This window comes from Pseudopipra pipra, chromosome W (assembly GCF_036250125.1).
Source record: "Pseudopipra pipra isolate bDixPip1 chromosome W, bDixPip1.hap1, whole genome shotgun sequence".
NCBI classification, from domain to species: Eukaryota; Metazoa; Chordata; class Aves; order Passeriformes; family Pipridae; genus Pseudopipra; species Pseudopipra pipra.
In genome coordinates this window covers 13,146,946-13,154,828 of record NC_087580.1, presented here as the reverse complement: position 1 = coordinate 13,154,828, position 7,883 = coordinate 13,146,946, and the positions used below count along the sequence as shown (strand labels likewise).

Sequence of the window (7,883 nt, the reverse complement as noted above, 5' to 3'; positions counted from 1 at the left end):
GTGCCCGGTCTGCAGCGGGTGATATTCCACTGTCACTTGCTTGGCTTCACCAACATCGAGGGTTCCCGTGGCTGGGCTGACAGTGAAAGGGCTGCAAGACCAAGAGAGAGATCAGGACTCTTGGGGGAGGTTTGGGGACGATATTTGCAGTCTAGTTCACTTCAGCTGACTTGTGCAAGGAAGGAGCAAAGCAACCACAGTCAGCAGAAGACAGACAAAACACACAGCATCAGAAACAGCTACTGACTCTCTTCGGAGGAGATGCAGCCCTCAGAAAATCCTGTTGGATGAAATGAACTCATCTCCCCCATACTCTGCGTGGAGGCTCAAGGGTCCGACTGCCAGCAGTCCCAGCAGAGAATGGTTTGGGAAGAGCACAGAGAGGGTTAAGAGCTATTTGCATGCACAACTTGACACTGACTGCCTCAGGAATCTCTTTTCCAGTCCCTTCTAAACCTCATTCAAGAGATGCAAATGGCATCTCACCTGTCCTGTGAGATTACAGCCTAGGAATCAAGAAGGAGAATAAAGTCCTCCTTGAAGACCAGAGAATAATGAGTTTAATTTGCAATGTGGTTGTTTGGGGTTGTTTTTCCCCTTGTAAACATCCTGGTTTAGCCTAAGAAAGGGCACCTTTTACCACATTTCAATGAAAGCTGCTGGAAGAAAAGGAACAATGAAAACTCTGAAGGAGTGCAACTGCAAATTGGAGCAATACAGTGACCTGGACACAATACCCAAAAGGAGGGTCCTGTTTACAGCCTGAAGGATCCAATCCCAGCTAAATGAAGTGCCATTAAGAGCAGCACATCAAGGGAGCTGAACAGGAGGTTTCTGTGTATTCCCCAGCAATGCAGTCTGGGATTCTGGAGTGTCATCCAGGCTGGTAACTGTTTGCCTGGCCCACCAGAGAAACAAGGGAAATCATTAGGCAAATGTGTTGGTGCAGCTTGGATTTAACAGGAGCAATTTGGCTTTGTCACCAGGTAAACAGCTCTTGCCTGACAGACACAAAAATCAGAGCTTTAGTGCTTCAGGATAGCTCAGGTGAGAGGTGCTTCTGCCCAGTGGGTTTATTGGCTGACAGTGGGAGGCAGCCATTTCAGAAGGTGGTGGTGCTCAGGAGGGTGCAGACCAACCACTAACGTGTTCCAGCAGTCCCCAGGAAATCTGGGAGAGACAAAGCTCAGGGCTTGCATCCTGCTTAAAACACTAGAAGCAACAGCAGGCCCCACACGTCCTGCCCCTTCCCAGCTGTGGCTGCAGTGCAGCAGCTTGGATGCTCTGGTTCCTTTGGGATACTCTTTCCCAACTCTGCCATCACCCAAAGGTGTTTTGCACTAAGACAGATGAGCTGCTTTACCTCTCAGTGCTGAGGCTGTAACAGGCTTCCAGGTTCCTGGTGTTGTGAACCAGCAGAGTCTTCTGGGTGCTGTGGTTGACTGGACACAACGAGAAGTCCAGCTGGTCAGGGAAGTCCAAGACTGGGCGGGCACCAATGGCTCGGATTGGCACAGAGACCTTTTCCCTTTCACTGCTGCAGACAAGCTGGTGGAAATGATCCTGCAGGAAAAGTAACTGGCACAGCATTGAGGGCATTGAGTGCCATCCTCATGCCAGAAGAAAAAGGGCTGTTTTCTATGACCCTTTGTGGGCATGAATTGACCTCTCCTACCCCAAAAACGACCACTAATTCATATTAATAAAGGCTGGAGAACAGAGCATGTGAAAAAGCATCATTTTTGCTCCATTCCAATGGGAAAGAATAAAGCTCTCTGGATCATCTTTTTGTTCCTCTGGTATTTTCCATATTTTAATCCCTTCCACTGAACCCAGAGGTGGCTAAACATCAACACCCCTCCCTGTCATTTCCCTGCTGTTCCATCTGCCTCTTCCCCCGTGAACGTTCAAGAATAGGCACGGAGGGAAAGCACAGCCCTCTAGGCCCAGCTGCAGGGCCTGGCAGCACCACGCCGTGCCAAGGTGTGACCAGCTCCAGGCTGCCTGCCCCCAGCCCAGAGCCGACCTCACAGCACGGGCTGGGCTATAACCAGTGTGCAACAAACGCCCTGGCTTTAGAGAGAACGTTCCTCCAAACTCACCTTGCTCCCCTCAGGGGTGAAAAGGATGTTTATAGTGCAAAATGAGCCCGGTGGGATCTGATGGCACACACCATTGGGGCCAACCAACTTGAAATAAGGTGAGCTGTCCATGGTGACCTTCACCAGCTGAGTAACCTGCAGGAAAGACACAAAATGGTGATTTTGCCACTAATGGAAACAGGAGGAGGCCTGGGTGTGCCCTGGTGACAGCCTTCCTTGACCATTTTCCCAAAAGACTTTTAGCTCTGGAGGTACAAGCACAGGCTACACAAGGGTGAGCTTGGATCCCTCTGCCTGGGCAAAGCAGCTCGGCCAGAGGCAGTAGGGCAGTGCCTGCTGGGAAGGAAGGTCAGGCACCAGCAGTATGGAGATAGAACACCTGAACCAAGTCATCCTCATTTCAACAAGCCCAGAGAATCTGCCTGCTTCTGCCTGCACACAGCCACGCAGCCCTGTTCCAGAGGGAGAATGTGCTACCTGAAGGCAAACCAGCACATTGTCCTGGGGGAAGGAAGAAATTCCCTTCTAACAGACTGAGGTGGAGTGGGGAAGTCCAGCTGTGGGGAGACAGTCCCATGGGCACACCAGCAGAGGAGACCAGACCCTTGGCCTTCCTGGGAAACTGAAGAGAAAAGGAGGAACACAGCAAGACAAAGAGACAAGCCCTGACACAATGAGATGGCAAAGAGAATTGAAATGGGCTGTAAAGAAGCAAGGGAGAAGCACAGGACACTGCCAGGAAAGGCTGGTGCAGAAGATGGGAGCAGTCAGCTTGCCAGAGTGAGGGAAAGCCAGACGGCCCTGCAGGCTGGGCCTGTCAACTCTGGGCTTGAAAGGTTATTTTCTGCCTGGAGAAACATGAGCAGCACCGACTGACAGTGTGGTTTCATTATTAAAAGCCAGTCTCAGCTCTCCAGGGGCTCTTGCTGCCTGGTGACTGTGGCCAGGCAGCTGCCAGTGCAGGCAAGCCAGACTGCTGGGCATTCCTGCAGCCACCCTGCTGCCAGTTTCTGCCCTCAGGGGAACACAGGCACAGGGACAGCAAACAGGCATTTGCTAGCACATGGCTATCAACCCCTGAGCACCAAATCCATCTCACAACCTCTAAAACAGGTGATTTGGACTCCCTGCTGTCTATTCCCACCAGCTTGCTCTTGGCACAAGAGTCATTTGAGAAACTGTTTCCTTGACTGAAATTCAAAAGGTCTCAGTTTTCCTCTTTACAGGGCAACACAATTGCTGACATTTTTCAACTTCTTCCTTCTCAGCTTTCGTGGGCAATTGCAAAACAATCACACTTGGTTCAAGTGAAGGTGGAAACCCTCAAGAGCCCATTGCTCTGGATGTCAGATACCACCAAGGCACGGCCAAAATCAGGGGAGAATCCTCAGCACGGGAAAATTCCCACCATCTTGCAAATCCAGGGTGGTGAATCTGGATGGGCCACAGCTGATACTTGCTCTGCTGTAAACCATGGGGGTTACACCACTCTCCTCTTCTTCTAGCACAGTGTTAAAGCGCCACATCCCAGCACTTACCTTGTCTCTATTCCTCAGAAGCAGGGCCGTTTCACAGACCTTGCCAAGGACATAGTTCTGAAACACCAGCTCGGATGGGACAGGCTCAAGCAAGGTCTTGTTCCGGTCAGGGGATGAGAACTGGAGAGGTGAGAGAGAGCAGGGAGAGGTTCAGCTGCTGGGAGGAAGGCTCGTGAATGACTCTCCTCTCTTGATCCCCGGTGAAGGACAGGCTCTTGGTGACTAGGTCTGCCCAGCTGCCACTGGGGGAACAGTAGCTCACCCACCTCTGCTCTGAGCTGATCAAAAGCTGCTGGACCACACCAAGCAGGCTCAAGCTGAGCAGCTCTTTTGGCAGGAGTTTCTCCAGCTTTCCTTCTCCAAAATGCCAGGCAGCGCTTACCTCCAGCACAGCCCTGTGCTAATGGGGTCCCAGAGCTCTGGGCACTCACTGAGCACTCAAGCAGTAAGTGAAACTCAAGAATTTACATCAGACTCCATAGGAAACAATTTTTGGGTGACCTTTACTCTGAGGCAGGGAGACTGAGGCCCACACAACTCCAGACTCTAGAGCTTAGACACCAGTAAGAAGAGAACAGCACCAGAGAAGGTTAAGGGCAAAAAGAAAGTACCACTGTAGATAGGAATAGGACAAATAAGGTGAGTGCTGCATGAGGATAAGGTTCAGCTCTTTTCTCAGCAGTGCTGGAGTTGTGTTAGACTGGGAGTAATTCCCTCAGGCCCTCAGCCTTCAAAGGCCAGCACTGCCACTGTGCAGGGAATCCTATGACCCCCAGCATTTGCCAGTGACAACACCAAAGCAAGAGGTGGCTCTTTCAGTGGGACAATGGAAAATGGCAAGCTTGTGCCCTTGTGTCCTGCCCCAGCCTTCCCCCGCTATTGTGCCTTCGCCATGGTAGCTAAACTCCAGCAAACCCCACCAGCTTCAGCAGAAATTATTTGTGTTGGCTTAGCACAGATCAGGACTCCAGCATCTCACTAGGAGAACACGTTTTGCCTTTGCCCCAGCAGAAGGAACTCCACCACCACCAGCAGTTTGCAACGACAACAGGACCCGGACACTGAGGGGTTTCAATGAGCTGGAGGCAAGGCACGCAGCCTCTTCAAGTGTCACATCAAACAGCAAGGAAAAGGGCAGGAAAAGGCTACCTTGGAACTGGAGTTCTCACTCGTGCCTGGGGGCCGGACAGTCTTGGGCAGCTTTGTCTCCTGAGGGCTGTCCGGCTTCTTCCTGAGCCTGAGACCAACCTCCCTGAAGTCAAAGATGGTCAGCTGGAAGGCAAAAAAACCAGCAAGAGCCTCAGAAATGCCCTTGTTTAGAAAGGCTTTTCTTGTTCAAGTGGCTCTGATGAGTCATTTGTGATCACAGCCACCAGGACAGTCCTGGAAGTCCTGGACCTGCTGAAGTATTAAACATCAGAAAATCAATGGTATAGAGCAGAACACACTTGCTCAGCCACGCTGTCATCCTGATTATCCTCCCTATGCCCCTGGGGGCATTTTTGGAGCCAATTTACACCTCTAATATTTTTTTCTCTCCTGCAAAAGTGAACTGATTCTGCTTGCACATTGTAATCCTTTCAGAAGAACTTTTCCCCCTAGTTTTCCTCACTTGTTGTTAATACTTTTTTCCTCTTAAGTTTAAAAATTAAAACCTTTGCTCTGAAAGAGAGTGAAGGAAGAATGAAAAAGCTTCAAACCAAGGAGAAAAACCTTAAAATCCAAATTTCTGTGAACAGCACAACAAGTCTCCTCCCGCTGCATTAATGCCGCCTCATGAAACGGCGATGGCCTCTGCAGGCAGCTGCCTAAAAACACCCACGGCTCCTCGGGAACACAGACATGCAATTGTTATATTCCCCCCCCCCCCCCAAAGCTTTCATTTTTCTCTTTACATTCAGCCCCTCGGTGACTCCCGAGAGCCCTCTGCAAAGCCATAAACTGACTTTTGGAGGAGCTTTTGGACACCCCCGAGATCCTCCCCCGCGCTGCCGTGGGGCCCGTGGGTGTGTGAGGGGCTGAGGGGTCGAGCGCCTGGACACTGATAAATAAACATCAGCAGGCGGGGACACGGGCCCGCCCCCGCCGCGCTGCGCAAACGGCGCAGGGATACGCAAACGGCGTAAGGCGGCGACGCCGGCGGCAATGGAGCGGCGCTACGCAAATTGCGTAACGGGGGCCGGCAATGCCCACAGCCCTACTCAAACAGCGTAAGGAGGGCGCCAGTAATGGCAATGGGGGAGTTACGTCAGTTGCGTAAAGCTACGCAAAAGGCGCAAGAGCCCTGCCCTCAGCGCTACGCAAATGACGGGAGGGCCACGGTGGCTTCCTAAGGGCTCGCGGACCTTTCCCACTTCATCCCAGTCCTCTCCAAAGGGCTCCCACTTTGTCGCAGTCCCTCCCTAAGGGCTCTCAGTTCCCTCCTAAGGGCTCCCAGTCCATCCCAGACCCCTCCTAACGCCGCTGCCCACAGCCCTACGCAAACGGCGTAACGAGGGCGTCGGTAACGGCAAGAGAGCGCCACGAGTCCTACCTGGGAAAAACCTGCTCCAGCCTGGGCTTCCCTCTCCACGGGCTGCAGGTCCCTGCCAGGACCCTGCTCCATCCTGGGCCTGCCACGGGGTCACAGCCTCCTTCCTGCATCCACCTGCTCCAGCGTGGGAGCCTCCATGGGCTGCAGGGGGGTCTCTGCACCCCGATGCTCCCCCAGGGGCTGCAGGGGCACAGCTGCCCCACCCTGCTCTGCCCCACGGGCTGCAGGGCCTCAGCTCCAGTGCCTGGAGCACCTCCTGCCCCTCCTTCTGCGCTGACCTTGGGGTCTACGTTGTTATTCCCATGGTCTCACTTCGCTCTTCCCTGGCTGGAATTCCTTCTTTTTCTTAAATATGTTATCCCAGAGGCGTTGCTGTCACTCCTGACTGGCTCAGCCTTGGCCAGCGGCAGGAATTCCATCCTGGAGCCACTGGCATTGGCTCCACGGGACAGGGGAAGCTTCTGGCAGATTCTAACAGAAGCCACCCCTGTAGCCCCCCCGCTACCAAAACCCAGCCACAGAAACCCACTGCACCCAGTTACTTCCACTTGCCCCAGGATGGTTCCAGTTTCCATCAGGATGATCCCGGTCACTCCCAGTCACTCCCAGTTTATGCCAGTTGCCCCCAGCATGCACCCTGTCACTCCCAGTTACTCCCAGTTGCTTCCAGCATGATCCCAGTTGCTCCAAGGATGTTCCCAGTTGCCTTCCAGCATGGCCCCACTGGCTCCCAGTTCCCCCCTGCATAGTTCCAGTCACTCCCAGTTTGATCCTGGTCACTTACAGTCACTCCCGCTATGATTCCAGTATGGTGCTGGTCACTCCCACTATGATCCCAGTCACTCCCAATAGGATCCTGTTGCCCCCAAGGTGGTCCCAGTTGCTCCCAGCCACCCCCAGGATGGCTCCTTTCACTCTCAGGGAATCCCAGTCTGAGTCCAGTCTGGCCCCAGTCACTCCCAGTCACTCCCTGGAGGATGCCATTTGCCCTCCGCATGGTCCCAGTTGCTCCCAGTATGATCCCAGTATGAGTCCAGTCACCCCCAGTATGATCCCAGTGACTTCCAGACACGTCCAGTAGGAAGCCAGTTTGATCCCACTCATCCCCAGTATGGCTGCAGTCCCTTTCACACACTCCCAGTATTATTGCAGTCACTCCCAGTATGACCCCAGTAGGGGCCCAACTGCTCCCAGTAGAATCCCAGTTGCCCCCAGCGTGGTTCCAGTTGCTCCCCTTCACCCCTGCTATGGTTCCAGTCACTCCCAGAATGATCTCAGTCACTCCCAGCCACTCCCTGGATATCCCAGTTGTCTCCAGCATTCTCCCAGTCAGTCCCAGTATGATCCCAGTCTCTCCTAGTAGGATCCAAGTTACCCCCTGCATGGTCCCAGTTACTCCCAGCCACCCCATTGTAGTTCCAGTCCCTCCCAGTCTCTTCCAGTATGACTCCGGTATGATCCCAGGGACACCCTGTGTGGTGTCAGTCACACCCAGGATGAACCCAGACGTTCCCTGGCATTCCCAGGATAAAGCCATTTGCCCCCAGCAGGGTCCCACTTGCTCCCAGTCACCCCACTGTAGTTCCAGTCCCTCCCAGTAGGATCCCTGTCACGGCCAGTCTCTCCCAGTATATCCCAGTTGACCTCAGCCTGCTCCCAGTCAGTCCCAGTATGATCCCAGTCACTCTTGGTCTCTCCCAGTATATCCCC

At 53.4% G+C, this 7,883-nt stretch overlaps 1 long non-coding RNA gene across 1 annotated transcript; it reads right to left on the bottom strand.

Annotated features, from left to right (window-relative positions):
• On the bottom strand, positions 1-2,175 carry LOC135405827 (uncharacterized). The gene is made up of 3 exons (XR_010426030.1): positions 2,103-2,175; positions 1,364-1,578; positions 1-91 (listed from the first exon to the last, which is right to left on the bottom strand). It is a non-coding gene; the product is annotated as an uncharacterized LOC135405827 (long non-coding RNA).
• Between the last annotated feature and the right edge of the window lie 5,708 nt (positions 2,176-7,883).